The sequence below is a fragment of the Gossypium hirsutum genome, chromosome D11 (genome assembly GCF_007990345.1).
Source record: "Gossypium hirsutum isolate 1008001.06 chromosome D11, Gossypium_hirsutum_v2.1, whole genome shotgun sequence".
NCBI classification, from domain to species: domain Eukaryota; kingdom Viridiplantae; phylum Streptophyta; class Magnoliopsida; order Malvales; family Malvaceae; genus Gossypium; species Gossypium hirsutum.
The window spans coordinates 42,598,800-42,616,053 of record NC_053447.1 but is presented as its reverse complement, the minus strand read 5'-3'; the positions used below and the strand labels follow the sequence as shown (position 1 = coordinate 42,616,053).

The window sequence follows — 17,254 nt, the reverse complement described above, 5'->3', positions numbered from 1 at the left end:
TAAACACAGGCTACATTTTTAATTGATTTGGTGGCTGAGCTGCAAAATTATTAAACCCATTAGTAGTAAAGTTTTTAAACATTGAAGATATCGAGGATACCTGAGATGCAAGTGAAGTGAGAGCATCCACTTATGTACTCTTGGAACTCGTCTTCTTGGCACTTCTCAATTGGTTGGCCATTTTGATAATTGTTGCTGGTGATTCTCTCAATGATTTCATAAGCCTTATTATAACACTTAGAAAGGATAACACCATTAGCAGAAGCGTCTACTACCATCCTCGTGTGAGCGTTGAGACCATTATAGAATGTCTCTAATTGGATGCAACGACGAATTCTGTGATGAGGGCATCTTCACAGTAGTTCTTTAAACCTTTCTCATGCTTATACAAGGACTCGTCATCCATCTACTGAAAGGTAGTGATCTTGTTCTGCAACTTAGCATTCTTGCTAGGTAGGAAGTTCTTGATAAGGAATCGTTCTACTAACTCTTGCCATGTGGTAATGGAATCTCATAGCAATGAGTTCAACCAGGGTCGAGCTCTATCCCTTAGTGAAAATGGGAACAACTTTACTCTTAGTGCTTCTTTGGGTACTTCAGCTAACTTCAAGGAGTCACTCACCACCATATGTAATTTGAGGTGAAAATGAGAATCCTCAATCGGTATTCTATTGAATTGGCCCACTGTCTAAAGCATCTGAAGCATGACTGACTTTAGCTCGATTTGTTGTGCCTCGATTTCGGGTCTCCTAATACTCGAATTAAGATCATGAAACAACGACACAACATACTGTCTTAAGGCTTTATCCCTATCATCAACAACAAGGATAGGATTTTAAGCATGATTTTCTTCATTCCTTAATTCTGATTTTTAAATTTCATCTTTTAGGTCCTTCTCAGAATTGCTTATCTTCTTCATTGTCAAAAATTCCTTTCAATTTTAGGGTCTACAGGGAGTAAGTTGATAATTCGATCAATAATAATTTGATCAATACTCATAAACACCCAAAATGATCACAAAAAATGTGATTAAATTAAAATTAAACAGAAAACTAAACCAAAATGCAAAATTAACAATTTCACGAATAGTGTCTTTTAAAACAGTCCCCAGCAAAGACGTCAAAAACTTGGAACAACGGAAATGTGCAAGTGTACACAATCGTATCAAGTAATAAAGTGACAAGTAAATATCGAGTTATCTTACCCACAGGGACTGTGAAAAAAATATTTATGAAATGCAGCTTTAAAATTTTGGTGAAGGAAAATATGTTGATTTGAAGAAGTGATCTAAAAACTAAGTACTTAAACTAAGAAAATTAAAAATTAAAAATTCCAATGCACGATTTCTAAAGATGAGTTTAATCAATATGATATACATGTGTTAGATAAATTACATTCTTTAGCTTAAAATTACTAAACTCATGTTCATGTTGTTATGAATAATTTCACGATAACTTGGTATTTTGCTAACTAATACACATACAAACTTACTAAACCAATTAATCTATTGAACATATTATTATGTCAATTCAACCAATTAATCAATTTTCATAAGAAAGTAAAAGATTAAGTGAGGTAACAATATATTTCTACATTGAGACAATTTAATCACAATAATCTTACAAGTCATGCAAGGCTAATGTATCATTTAATACCGTCACTAATTTAACCCTCAGCTATCTTAGAAGATTAAACATGCACTAATTAAATATTATGTCAATTAATTATAACTTTAATATTATTAATAATTAATTCATTCGTTACCTTAAAAATGTAATGCAAGTATAACATAAGCATGGTTTTATTTAATTGCACAATCTACCAAGGCCTAGTAACAACATAAACATGATTTTAATAATGAAAGCGAATAAAATGAAATCAATTTAACACGAATTAAATTTAAATAATTTTAATTAATTCAAGAACAAAAAAAACAATATTCATGATCATGATCACAACCCAAACAAGAAAGTTAAAGAGAACGGAACTTGAAAGCAAATCCAATATTTCTCCAAAGCCAGACCAGTGTGCTCCTCTCCTTCTCTGCCCACTCTATCAATCTAAGGCCGTCATGAACACTTGAATGTTGCTACTTCAAGGTGTATGGAAGCTCTTTTTCAAGAGGGACATTGGCAAGGGAATGAAACAAGAAAAATGGGAAAACAATAAAGGGAAAGGAATAGAATTGTGGAAAACAAACAAGAAAAATAAGAAAGAGTGATGTGTGGAAAGTTGTGGTGTGTGAAATGAGGAAGAGAATAGGGTTATTTTTAGGTGAGAATGGCTACTAAAAGTAGAAAATAAATAACAGCCACTCCCTCTCCCTTGGACGACCATGCATGGTGCAAGTTTGAATGGCTCAAACTTGCTATTTTTAGCTTGGGGCAAAAGGTGGAAGGCATGAAAAGTGGAGGGGCTTGAACAAAATTTAAGAAAATTTCAAGGGCTATTTTTCAACTAATAAAATCAGCTAACTAAGCTGATTGGGTCGGCTATAGGGATGGTTTTGGGCTGCCAATTTGCTTGGTGGATCAGTCTTCTTTACTTAGCACAACTGGGCCTCCTTTCTCCTTTAGACTTTATATTAATTTTTGACCAAGTTACTGTTGGATCAAAATTATATATAAAGTATGTTTAATAAATATTTTTTGATCGTCAGTGGCTAGAAAATTAATTAGCCTTACTCTTGATTCACTTGATGCATAAAATTTCCCCAACGGTTCAAGCCTTTCGAGGTGTCTAACGTGCCTATTTTCACCCTTTAGGCAAAACTGTCGAAAATAAACTAGATTTGTGAAAATTTATTATAAAAATAATTAAAAATAAATTTTTTAAAAAATTAAGTGCAAATTAATTATTTTATAATAGCATGACAAGCACATTCGAATTCGAGAATTTGAAACAGGTCAACAAGTCTTGTTATTCAATTCCAGATTAAGGTTCTTTCCAGGTAAGTTAAAATCACGTTGGTCCGGTCCATTTATGATTCATTGAGTCTATCCATACGAAGTTGTTGAACTTCAAGGTAAGGGAGGTAATTTTCAAGTTAATGCTCAACGCTTGAAACATTGCTGGGGAGATAAAATTGAATGGAATCAAATCTCGTTCATTTCATCAGATATTTAATTTTTCTTGTTCTTCTATTTGAATAAATGATTTAGGGTATATTTTCAGGATTAGTATGTTTAAATAAATTCTGTCTAGGAGATTGGAACTTAAGTGGGACCGCTTGTGACCTCTCCAATCTTTCTTCGAAATTGATTTTAAAATAATTTCCCAAGAAATTATTCCCTAAATGACAAAATAAATTTTTAGTTTTTCAAATAAAAAGGTCAATTTTGATCCAAGTTTTATGTTGCAACTCAATTTTGAATTTTCATTAAGTCTAGGAACTTAATTGAATTATTTTTAAAAATTTGGTTCCTCTTTTTTGTAAATATTAAAAATTAGATGCCTCTTTTTGTAAATATTAAAAATTAGGTGCCTCTTTTTGTAAATATTTTTAAAAAGCATCTAGAATAAATGTTTTTAGTTCAATAAAAAGAAAAAAGAAAAAAGAAAAAAAGATGATAATTATTAATATATAATTATATCCATTATAATATATATTAATTATTATCAGCTTTATTCAGAGTTAGGATTAGTTTTAATTTAATCATATTTTATTCGATAAGTTTTTATCTTAATAAATTAATAGAAAATAATAATTTAATATGTATTATATTAATTATAAATTGTTATTTACTTTGAGTAAAATTAGAACTTAGAATTTTTAAGAATTCTACTCTAGCTCCTACTCCTTTCACTATAAATTCTGATACGAGTCACAAAGGCCCAACTCAAGCTCAAGAATGTGATGGGCTCAAATTAAAACAAGGCCCAATAACTAAGTCAAAGGCCAGGCAAATGCGTATGAAACTAAATGGAACCGTTCAAGACTTCAGTAGCAAGGCCTTAGATGCATATGCAAAGGAAAAAGGAAATCAAGATTCACTTTCTTGTTTTGAAGAAAATCAAGAAACCGAATATTGGTCCAATTTTGCTGTTTTGAGCGATTTCAAGAATAAAAAAAATCAAGATTTCAAATCTTGGTCCAAGAAACTAAATCTTGTAGCTAAAGCGCATTGGATCTCAGTTACGAGCATCAACGAACCAATTTCGGGAGAGAACAGATTACAAGCCCAAGTTCTTGAAGATACGACCCAATAAAATGTTCCAAACCCAAGAAGTTTAAATTAGACTTAGTTGAAAATCAGGCCAAATTGTCAAAGTGGCCCAATTTGTAAAATTTTAATTCTTTAAATACTTAGTTTTAATTTTTAGACTTTATGAATAAATTTCTATGTAAAAATTCAGTCCAAGATGCCCATTTAAAGGCCTTGGACGAAATTCCCCTTGAAAGTCAACAATTAGGGTTTTTTTAGTTTTCCTAGTAGGGCTAGGAAAGTAGTTAGAAGGTCTATATATATGGCTTGGCCAGCCACCCTAACACATTATTGAATTCAGATTTTTTTTGAGTGAAAATTCTCTTTGAGTTTCTCCAAGAATTCTCTTTTGAGTTTTCTTTAGAAGTAGTTTTAAAAATATTTTTGATTGTGGGAGCCATCTTCAACCTTCTTCTTGCCGTGTTTTTACATCGGAGGGTAGATTAGAGCCGTTTGAAGGGAGTAGTGAAATCTTTCTTGATTTCAAGGCTTCGTAGGAATTTCTTTCTCTTTCTTGATATTTGTTCTTCTTTAATTATTTTTATTTGTGTTGAATTGTTGATTAACTTGGTTTAATTGTTCTTATTGCGTTTTCAGCCGTTCCAAGCTTCAAAAACCCATTTCGCAACATTCTTTGGTATCAAGAAACGACCTTTATTCATAATTTTCAATCTTTCTTGCCGCTCAAGTATCCTACTTCTACTTCAATTTGGTTTTCTTGGTCTTTTGAGTTTAATTTTCTGTTTTGTGTTTTCCTTGTCAAATTCAGATTTGGAATCTTTCTTAAAGTTAAATTTCGTTTTCTTTGCTTCCAAGAAACCTCATTAATAAGTGTTTTGACTCTTGGTTAATTCTTTCTTGTTTTGGGGTGTTTCTTTATATACCTTTTGCTTCTAAGGTCAATTTTTCTGTTTTCGTTTTCAACCCAAGTGTCTATAGTTTTTGTTGGACTTTCCCGTGGCTTGACAAGCTCGATCTTGGTTCGCGTACAACCCTCTATCATTTGGCATCAGATTTTGGGTGTTTTGGGTGTTCGTGGTTGATTTCTAAACTGATTTCCTTTAAAAAAACAGCAGATAGTAGTTTCTACCCAAAAAAATTTTTGGAAAAAATTTCATTTGAGTGGGTAAACATTGTTCGATTGGTCTGAAATTTTATATGCATATTTGTGGCACTATGATAGAATATTAAAAAATATTTTCCACAAAAAAATCAGTAGAAAGAGTCAAAAAATGAAAAAGATGAAATCAAATAAAAATTAAAAAAATATTCAGCGGGTTGACTTTAGTGCCGAAACTTTCCAGATCAAATATACAATATTTAAGGACATTCCAATTTAAATTTCGTTATTTTTGGAGATCGGGAACACCTCGAACGAAGTTGTCAAGTTACATCGCAATTTTTTTTGGGTTTTCGAGTGCCAGCAATTTTTATTGATTCTTAGCTGTAGGTTTTCATTTGTTTTTCTTTTATTCTTCCTTTACACTATATAACACCTTCTTTTTTCTTGTGTTAGTAGGATTTAAAAGTGTGCATAATTCTTCCTCGGTGCGACACAAATCAATTGGTGTCTCGTCACTTTTGGACTCCTAGTGCAATTAGGATTCTTTGGTAGTTATGGTTCATACACTTTCTAATTGATTGATATAGACTCTACTAAAGAACTCACAAGACTGAATTCTACCTCTTTGGGAATTTGGTTTTCCTTTTTGAGTGTTGAGTGTTTGTTTTGCAGGTATTCCAAAAGAAAAAAATAAGATGCCTAGAATTGGTCAAGTCGATGATGAGAATAATGACCATAATGATGTCCATGATAAATTTAAAGAGTTCCAACAACAATTAGACGAACAGGCTGCTGCACTCAAACAAACAAATGCCATACTTCGAACATTGAGTACTACTACCAATGAGATGCGATTGGTCAAGAGCCTCAATATCGGGGTCCAATTAAAGATGATGTGGATAACCAGCCTTGTGCTCATAGGCACTCTTCTAGACGTGTCCCTAGAACTGACTATGACTTTCATGATCGCGGACAACCCTCTTTGGCAAAACCAAAATTCACAATTCCTCAATTTAGTGGTAAGAATGATCCAGAAGCTTATTGTGAATGGGAATCTAAAATTGAACTTATGTTTCACTATTATAAATGTCCGGATGATGAAAAAGTATCGTTAGCAACACTAGAATTTTCAGATTATGCATTAAGTTGGTGGACTCAACTTGGGGTAAATAGTCATAGAAATTATGAACGTGAGATTATGACATGGGATGAGTTGAAACGAGCCATGCGTAAAAGATTTATTCTGCCTCATGACTATAGATAGGTTAAAACAAAACTTAGACGACTTGTTCAAGGTAGTAGGACGGTAGATGAATACTTTAAGGAGATGGAAATGCTCATTCAGAGAGCTAATGTAGAGGAGGATGATGAAACAACTATGGTTTGATTTATTGATGGTTTAAATAGGCCAATAGCTAATACATTAAGGCTACAAACATACATTGTTTTGGAAGAAGCAGTTCATAAAGCCATTGAGATCGAGCAACAATTAAAGGAACAAAGGTTTAGTTCCTTCTCTACTTCACAATATTATAGAGGTAACACTTCCAATTTTGATTTTAAAAGTTCGAAACCACCTTTTGTTACTAATACATCTTCTTCGAATAGTGGTAGTAAGCAATCAGACTGGAAGAAAGGGGCTCCTATAAAAACGCAAACACCTTCTAAGCAGCCCAATTTAAGTGATTCGAATGTAAACAAGACTCGTGAGATTGAATGTTTTAAGTGCAAAGGGCATGGTCATTATAGTAGAGAATGCCTTAACACGAGATTTCTTCTTATGAAAGATAATGGTGAGTACACTTCCGACTCCGATAAAACAGATCCGGAAATGCCCGAACTTGTGGATGATAGTGATAATGAAGAAGAGTTGGTTGAACCACCAAAAGAAGAGGACTTTGTCGACTTTCAATGCCTTGTAGTCCACCGCGCCCTTAACATCCAAATGAGAGACGATTTTGAGAACCAAAGGACCAATATTTTCCATTCTAGGTGTTTTATAAAAGGTAACTTATGTTCACTTATTATTGATAGTGGGAGTTGTTCGAATGTAGTTAGCAATTATTTGGTGGATTCCTTAAAGTTACCTTGTACCAAGCACCCTAAGCCGTATCACCTTCAGTGGCTTAATGAATGCTCATAAGTTAAAGTTACAAAACAGTCATTGATCACTTTTAAGCTCGAGAATTACGAGGATGAGGTATGGTGTGATGTGGTCCCAATGCATGCGGCACACTTGCTCCTTGGATGGCCTTGGCAATTTGATCGTGATGTTACACATCAAGGCAAGCTCAATAGATACTCTCTTATGTTTAAAGGCTGAAAATTCACTTTTGCTCCTTTAAATCCCAATGCTGTATATAAAGATCAATTAAAAATGATGAAATTTTGTGAGGGGTGAGGGAGAAAGGAGAAATAAAAAATACAGAGAGAAAAGAGGCTAGTAGTGAAAAAAGTCAAAATTTAAATGGCCCAAAGGTGAGGGAATCCGCAAGTGGTAAAACTAGAGTGAAAATTTTAATTGCAACAAAAAAAGATGTGCGGAGAGCCCTACTCAATAAACAGCTTTGTATCCTTGTGAGGTTTAGGCAAAACTATTTATCTCTATCTAACATTAATGAAAATTTTCCTAGTGTGTTTCAATGTCTTTTGCAGGATTATGAGGATATTTTTAGTGAGGCCCCTAAAGGTTTACCACCTTTACGTGGGATAGAACACCAAATTGACTTAGTACCCGGAGCTTCAATACCAAATCGACCAGCCTATAGAAGCAATCCCGAGGAGACAAAGGAATTGCAAAGGCAAGTTGAGGATTTATTAGACAAAGGGTACATTCGTGAAAGCTTAAGCCCTTGTGTCGTTCCTGTCTTATCGGTACCTAAGAAAGATGGTACGTATAGAATGTGTGTTGATTGTCGTCCAATCAACAAAATAACGGTAAAGTATAGACATCCAATTCCTAGACTTGATGACATGATTGATGAATTACATGGGTCAACTATATTTACTAAAATTGATTTAAAAAGCGGTTATCATCAAATTCGAATGAGGGAAGGGGATGAATGGAAAACAGCCTTTAAAAAAAAATTGGGTTATATGAATGGTTAGTTATGCCTTTCGGCCTTACTAATGCACCGAGTACATTTATTAGATTAATGAATCACATTTTAAGGCCTCACTTGGGTAAATTTGTAGTAGTTTACTTTGATGACATTTTAATTTACTCAACAACATTAAATGATCATGTTTTCCACGTTAGAATGGTTTTAGACATTCTAAAAGCTGAAAAATTGTTTGCCAACCTTGATAAATCCATATTTTGTTGTGATAAGCTAATATTTTTAGGTTTCATAGTTAGTGCTCAAGGTATTCATGTCGATGAGGACAAAGGCAATCAAGGAGTGGCCAACTCCTAAATCGATAACTGAGGTGAGATCTTTCCATAGTTTAGCTAGTTTTTATAGACGATTTGTCAAAGATTTCTCCACTATTGCTACCCCATTAGCAGAAGTTATTAAAAAATCTGTGGGTTTCAAATGGGGTGAAACTCAAGAAAAGGCTTTTCAAACCCTAAAAGCTAAGTTATCTGCTCCTCTTCTTAGATTACCTGATTTTACTAACACTTTTGAACTTGAGTGTGATGCTTCAGGAATTGGCATTGGCGCCATTTTAATGCAAGATAAGCAACCAATTGCTTATTTTAGTGAAAAATTGAATGGTGCACAATTAAATTACTCAACTTATGATAAAGAACTTTTGGCATTGGTTCGTGCACTTCAAGTATGGAAACACTACTTACTGCCTAATGAATTTGTAATACATACAGACCATGAATCCCTTAAATGGTTAAAGGGACAAGGTAAGTTAAGTAAACGGCATGCCCGATGGGTGGAATTCATTGAAGCATTCCCTTATGTGATAAAATATAAAACAGGTAAAGATAATGTAGTTGCGGATGCATTGTCTAGACGATATGCTTTAATAACTACATAAAATGTTAAAGTATTAGGGTTTGAACATATTAAAAAGTTATATAATGATGATGCTTATTTCGGCCATATCTATAGTAATTGTGGAAATACTACCTTTGAGAAGTTTTACCTTGTAGATGGATTTCTTTTTTGTGTAAATAGGTTATGCATACCAAATTGTTCCATGCGAGACTTATTGATTCATGAGGCCCATAGTGGGGGTTTAATGGGACATTTTGGAGTGACCAAAACACTAGACATCTTGCAAGAACACTTCCATTGGCCACATATGAAGAAGGATGTCGAAAAGGTATGTTCTAAGTGCATCCCATGTAAACAAGCAAAATCTAAGGTAATGCCTCACGGCCTTTACACCCCTTTGCCGATTCCTACTTCACCATGGGTAGACTTATCCATGGATTTTATTCTAGGTTTGCCACAAACTAAGAAAGGAAGAGATAGTATATTTGTTGTTGTTGATAGGCTTTCCAAGATGGCACATTTTCTTCCTTGTCACAAAAAAGATGATGCTACACATGTGGCAGACTTATTTTTTAAAGATGTGGTAAGACTTCATGGCATCCCTAAAACAATTGTTTCCGACAGAGATGTCAAATTCCTTAGCCACTTTTGAAAGGTATTGTGGGGTAAGCTTGGTACGAAATTATTGTATTCAGCTACATGTCACCCCCAAACCGATGGCCAAACTGAGGTAGTCAATCAAATTTTAGGAGCCTTATTACGATCTGTTGTGGGAAAGAACATTAAAAATTGGGAAGAATGTTTACCATTTGTTGAATTTGCATATAATAGATCTATTCATTCTACAATTGGCTATTCACCATTTGAACTTGTTTATGGTTTTAACGCACTAACAGTACTTCACCTTGTGCCATTACCACTAGAAAATATTGTTAATTTAGATGGAGAATAGAAAGTTGAGCTGGTGAAATCCTTACACAAGAAGGCTAGGCAACGAAAATCGCCAAAACAAATGGCATCAACACCAACAAAGCAAAAAAGGAGCACAAACGGGTAGTCCTTGAACCCGGAGATTGGGTTTGGGTCCATATGAGGAAAGAATGATTTCCTAAAAGGAAAGACCAAGTTAGACCCAAGAGGCGGTGGGCCTTTCCAAGTACTCGAGCAGATCAATGATAATGCATACAAAATTGACCTACTTGGTAAGTACAATGTAAGTTCTACTTTCAATGTGGCTGACTTATCTCCATTTGATTTTTTAGATTCGAGGAAGAATATTTTTGAGGAAGGGGGAATGATACGAGTCACAAAGGCCCAACTCAAGCTCAAGAACGTGATGGGCTCAAATTACCACAAGGCCCAATAACTAGGTCAAAGGCCAGGAAAATGCGTATAAAACTAAATGGAACCATTCAAGACTTCATTAGCAAGGCCTTAGATACGTATACAAAGGAAAAAGAAAATCAAGATTCACTTTCTTGTTTTCAAGAAAATCAAGAAACCAAATCTTGGTTCAATTTTATTGTTTTGAGCGATTTCAAGAATCAAGAAAATCAAGATTTCAAATCTTGGAAATCTTGGTCCAAGAAACTGAATCTTGCAGCTAAAGTGCATTGGATATCAGTTACGAGCATCAACGAACCAATTTTGGGAGAGAACGGATTACACGCCCAAGTTCTTGAAGATACGACCCAATAAGATGTTCCAAGCCCAACCTAGAAGTTTAAATTAGACTTAGTTGAAAATCATGCCAAATTGTCAAAGTGGCCCAATTTGTAAAATTTTAATTCTTTAAATACTTAGTTTTAATTTTTAGACTTTATGAATAAATTTCTATGTAAAAATTCAGTCGAAGAGGCCCATTTAAAGGCCTTAGACGAAATTTCCCTTGAAAGTCAACAATTAGGGTTTTTTTAGTTTTCCTAGTAGGGCTAGGAAAGTAGTTAGAAGGTCTATATATATGGCTTGGCCAGCTACCCTTAAACACATTACATTGAATTCAGATTTTTGTTGAGTGAAAATTCTCTTTGAGTTTCTCCAAGAATTCTCTCTTGAGTTTTCTTTAGAAGTAGTTTTAACAATCTTTTTGATTGTGGGAGCCATCTTCAACCTTCTTCTTGCCGTGTTTTTACATCAGAGGGTAGATTAGAGCCGTTTGAAGGGAGTTGTGAAATCTTTCTTGATTTCAAGGCTTCTTAGGACTTTCTTTATCTTTCTTGCTGTTTATTCTTCTTTAATTATTTTTGTTTGTGTCAAATTGTTGATTAACTTGGTTTAATTGTTCTTGTTGCGTTTCCTGTTGTTCCAAGCTTCAAGAACCTGTTTTGCAACATTCTTTGGCATCAAGAAATGACCTTTATTCATAATTTTCAATCTTTCTTGCTGCCCAAGTATCCTACTTGTACTTCAATTTGGTTTTCTTGGTCTTTTGAGTTTAATTTTCTGTTTTGTGTTTTCCTTGTCAGATTTATATTTGGAGTCTTTCTTGAAGTTACATTTCGTTTTCTTTGCTTCCAAGAAACCTTATTAATAAGTGTTTTGACTCTTGGTTGATTCTTTCTTGTTTTGGGGTGTTTCTTTATATACTTTTTGCTTCTAAGGTCAATTTTTCTGTTTTCGTTTTCAGCCCAAGTGTCTATAGTTTTCGTTGGACTTTCTCGTGTCTTGACAAGCTCGATCTTGGTCCGCGCGCAACCCTCTATCAAATTTCATCCGTCTATTCTTATTTTTTTTCATTCATACACCATTACCTACAAAAACACCAAAACCCTTCAGTGCTGAAGCCTTCTAACAATTCCCTAGCCACAGCATCGCCCAGCTGATCAGTTAGTAGCACCCCGGGTGCGCCCACACTAGGCCTGCTCAACGATTCGTATGCTGCTCACATCCATCCCCTGTTGCGTGCTACTACCTTGCATACCCGAGCGGCACACCAGAGTTTCACCCATCCTTAGCCAAAAACCCCTCAACCTATTTTAATTTTCCATCTTTTGATTCAAAATTATTTTTCTTAAGAGCTCTTAATTTTTACAAAAGAGGTGGTAAGACCAATTTTTCTCCTAAATTTTAATTTTATTATCTAACTTTTCAATATATTGAATTATTAATATTTTATATTAATTAAATTTTGAGAAAATAATTGTTCCCATCTTATGATCAGATTAATCATGCCTCACAAGAGAACTCGTGCATCTGCACAAATCGACGAATCACAAAACAAGTTCAACTGTGAAGAAGCCAAAGCAAGATACGAGAGTATCTTCAAGAATCAACAGATACATCCAGAGAAAGGTTTCACATTGAAAGAAAGCAACTATATTTGTTTTGTGAGAAGAGACCTAGTGTGGATGAGGAGTTATTGCGTGAATTCTATGTAAATTTAACCTCAAGTGAGTTGATTGAAGTTCCAGTTCACGGAATGAAGGTACCAATAACATCAAACGCTATTAATGAGTTCTTTGAATTCCCTGATTTCAAAAACAACGAATATTCCTCCTTGATAAGCAATATAGAGTCTTAAAATTTGCAAGAAATTCTCGAAGAACTTATAGTTCCAGTTTCTAAGTGGACTGTATCAAAGCAAGGAATCCACACTTGTCGAAGAGAATATTTGGCACCCCTCACAAAGGTATGGTTCTACTTCATCCAATTCAGCCTTATGCCTAGTTCACATAGGACTACAATCTCATTAGAGCGAATGGTCTTAATATACTCAATTTTAACTGAAAAGACCATTGATGTGGGAAAAATCATCCTGAGGGAAATGCGGAATTGTGCCGTTAGACGTTCACATTCTGGCCAAGCTTACTTTCCCTTTACGATAATAATTATGTGCTTGAAAACTAAAATTCTTGCAAACGTAAAGAAGACAAGCTATAGCCAAGGCACAATCACAGATTGGGACCTCTATCGAATATCTGGAGACTCTATTCAACAGCAACGAGTTGAAGAAAGTGAGGATCCCGAAAAAGAAGAAGATCCCACAGAGATCGAGCCAGTGCAATCGGCTGAAGTCCTGATAAGGTGGAACCAATGGAACCAAAAGCTGAACCTGATATCAAGACTTTAATGTTTAGAGCTCAACTGCCTCGCCTAGATCTTCGAGATGAGCTGTCAAAGTTGATGGAAATAATGCAACATATGCAGTGGCAGCAACAAGCTTACTGGAAATACTCAAAAATAAGGGATGACTCGATGAGAAGTGCTCTTACGAAAATTTACAATGACCCATTTATTTTTGTGCCTGAGTTTCCAGATTACATATTTGAACCATGGAGCCCATTATCAAAAAAGGAGCGAAGCGGTTCATGCAAAGACAATAATAATGGAGCAAAAGATGAGTCAAATTCGGAAGGATCTGCAAATAAATAAATGGGGGATCTCAACTTTATTTTATTTATGTTCTTAGGTTATTTTAGGATAAAGTTAATTAGGAATTTTTGCATAATAAAACAAGAGATGGAAATCATTAATAAAATTGAACAAGTTGTGAAGTATAAAGTGTGGCAATAGATATATACATGTCTAGGATTGGATTTAGAAAGAGCTTGGTACTTAAGCAGTCAAATTGACTCACCTCCTCTTTTCTAGAATCCTACCTAGTGAATAGTATCTATTCACTTTAAACAATGAGGACATTGTTCATTTTAAGTAGGGGGATCGAAAAATTGAAATTATTTCCACTCAGAATAAATAGTTTTTTTAAATATGATTAGGATGTATTTTGTTCAATAATTTGAAATTTTGTTAAGTACGCTAAACTTCAGTATAAATAAAGTTCTATTATTTCAATAAATTGTTATGTTAGCTAAATAATGATATAAATTTATTTTTAATAAAGCATGCAAATCGTGCCATAAAATGTTTAGTTCCTTAAGAAAGGTAGGCATGCATGAAAGTTTAAGTCTCTAGAATTGACTTAGTAGTTTCTTGAGGCGAAATCCTAGGAAGAATGGAATGCTGAAAATGATTTAGGCAACTCTTGTTTGGACCATTTGAGCCTTTCAAGCCAACCTTGATGAAATTTTATGCTCTGAAACCCAACTTTAAGACTATATGACCTAATTTTATTTGAACCCTTGCAACATTTAGCCATCACTTCTCTATTAATTATCTTTAAATTGTCCCAAACACTAGACTCAGTACTATTCAGAATATTATTTGAAAATAAGTTTGGGGGAGTTGAAAGAAGTATTAAATGCTCTAAAAATTGTAGTACATACAGTAAAATGCTAAAAAAAGAGCACATATACTTGAAAGAAAATAGATGTACAAAGGAGCATGTGAAAGCAAAGTAAGTTGGTGTATTGAGGGAAATTATTCCAAAGGTCAGATTGAAATTGAGTCTAGGGTTTAAATACCTAAATTTATCTATCTTTTACCTACCTAAATTTTAGCCTAAGACGATCCAAAATTATATGTATTAATTCATAATATAATTAATTTTAATTTATATCTAATTTAATTTGGGTTAATAAATTATTATTAATTAATAATGAAAAAGTGATCCAGTTGAACTGAACCAAGTGAACTGAATTGACCAAGAAATGGACAGCCCAAAAGCCATCCCAAGAGCTGACCCAAATTAGCTTATTAGCTAATGATTTAAGCTTGCAAAGAGGCCCTTGAAGACTTGTTCAAGTTGCATTCAAACCCCTCTACAATTGGTGGCTTTCTAGATTTGCCCCAAGCCTAAATTAGTAAAGTTGAAACCATCAACCTTGCCACATGTGTGGCCGGCCAAGGGGGGCTCTTTAGTTGATAATTTTAGCTATTTTAGCAGCCCTCCTCAACTACAAAAACCCCCTTAGGCTGGACATTTGAAAAACACGCCTCAAGCATTCACATCTTTCCTCTATTCTCTCCACTTTCTCTCTTGCCGATTTCTCCTCTTGGGAAAGGGGCATTCATTAGCTATTTGGAGCAGCAATTAAGTGTTCATAGCAGCCTTGGTCGACGAGGAAAACTAAGAAGGATGAATGGAGCAACTAGTCAAGCCACGGAAAAACATCGGATTTGATTCTTGTTCCCTATCTCTTTAGTTTTTATTGTTGTTATGATGAACATATCTATGAATATTTATGTTGTTGGAATGGTTAATTTAATCAATTTAGCTTGAATTTAATTATTCGTTTTAGGTTGATTGCATTTCCTTTGTTAAAATTATTTAAAATTGTGTTTACATTGTTATAGTCCTCGATAAGATGCTTGATTAAGTAAAATCATGACTAAGTTATTCTTGCATTACAATTGTTAGGTAACTAATGAATTAATTATTTAAACGGATTGAAATTGTAATTAATGGACACAGTACTTAATCAATGCATGTTTAATCATCTAAGGTAGCTGAGGGTTAGATTAGCAGCGGTATCTAACGATACATTTGCCTTGCATAACTTGCTAGATTATTGTGATTAAACTGTTTCAAGGTAAGGATACTTTGTTACCTTAAATAGTCTTTTATGTGCTTATTAAATCGAATTAATTGTTTGAATTGACATAGGGATATGTACAAGAGATTATTTTGATTTAATAAGTATGTATGTGCAATAACATATTTGCCTCCTAAGATTTGTTTAATCGGTTGAATTGACATAGGGATATAGTCAAGAGATAACTGGATTTTGGTAGGTGAGTATGTTCATAAGTTAGCAAATTATCGAGTTGCCGTGAACTTATTCGTAACAATATAAATATGAGTTTAATAATTCTAAGTTAAGAAATGTAATTAATCTAACAAAATTATGTCACTTTAATTAAAATCATATTTTGAAATCGTGCATTTGAGATTTATTTATTTAGTTTATTTAGTTTCTTAGTTTTTAGTCACCCTCTTCAAACAAAATATTTTTCTTCACCCAAGTGTTTTAAATAGCATTCATAAATAATTCTTTTCACCGTCCCTATGGGTACGATAACTCGACATTTACTTGTCACTTTATTACTTGTTGCGATTGTGTACAATTGCACATTTTCATCGTTCCACTCCTCCAAATCTATCCAGCACAAAGGTTTCCTACACTTGCGCCCATAAAGTGCCTCATACAGAGCCATCTGAATGCTCGACTGGAAACTATTATTATAAGAAAACTCCGCAAGTGGTAAATGCTCCTCCCAATTACCTCTAAAATCAATTACATATCCTCATAACATGTCCTCGAGAAATTGAATAACTCTCTCAAACTATCCAACAAACTATGGATGATAAGCAGTACTGAAATTCAATCTCGTACCCAGTGCATCATGCAGACTATAACACCCCTAACCCATATCTGTTGCCGAATTAGGGTTACAGAGTATTACCATACAAATGGTAAATTTAAACACACATTTCATATACTATCATAAACATACTATAAACTAATTATTCACATACATATCATCACTAAATTGAACCCTTGAAGCCATGTAACTCACTGACTTGCATGCAAAGGAACCTACAGGAGACACACGACCGTGTCGCCAGGCTGTGTGTCACACACGGCTAAGTCAGACGCCCGTGTCTCAAGCCGTGTGGACAAAAATTTGCCCAAAATCAAGCCATTTCGAACACCAAATCATGCATAAACCTTTAAGCCTTTTGTGCACAAAATCAAGGCATCAAAATTCTATCAAAACATACATATAATGACCAATTCAATAGTCCTAAAATCAACTAACCAACATGCCCGTCAAGGCGCGTCAAATGCAAACATCAAGGCTTACCTAAACATGCGTATTTTACCACTTTTCATTCATCAACTACTAGTTCAAATGCTTTTCAAAACATGCCATAGATTTACCATATTCAAACTACCTCAAAACATACCACATATGTCATTCCATTACATGCAACATGAAATAGCATAATGACACAAACCATCAAGGAATCAAGAGTACCAAACCAAGATTACATTTACAACTTTTACAAGCCAATCCACCAACTAAACTTGCATCACAATAACATTACAATTCAACCTATACATGCCATTATAACATTAGCAAAAACATTCAAAAACTATCGTTATTTATGCTGGATAGTGTGATAGATCTCT

The 17,254-nt window shown here is 34.1% G+C and overlaps 1 non-coding gene across 1 annotated transcript; it reads left to right on the top strand.

Annotated features, from left to right (window-relative positions):
* The first annotated feature begins 332 nt into the window (after positions 1-332).
* Positions 333-438, top strand: LOC121223992 (small nucleolar RNA R71). Its single transcript, XR_005921455.1, has one exon. It is a non-coding gene; the product is annotated as a small nucleolar RNA R71 (small nucleolar RNA).
* The last annotated feature ends 16,816 nt before the right edge of the window (positions 439-17,254 follow it).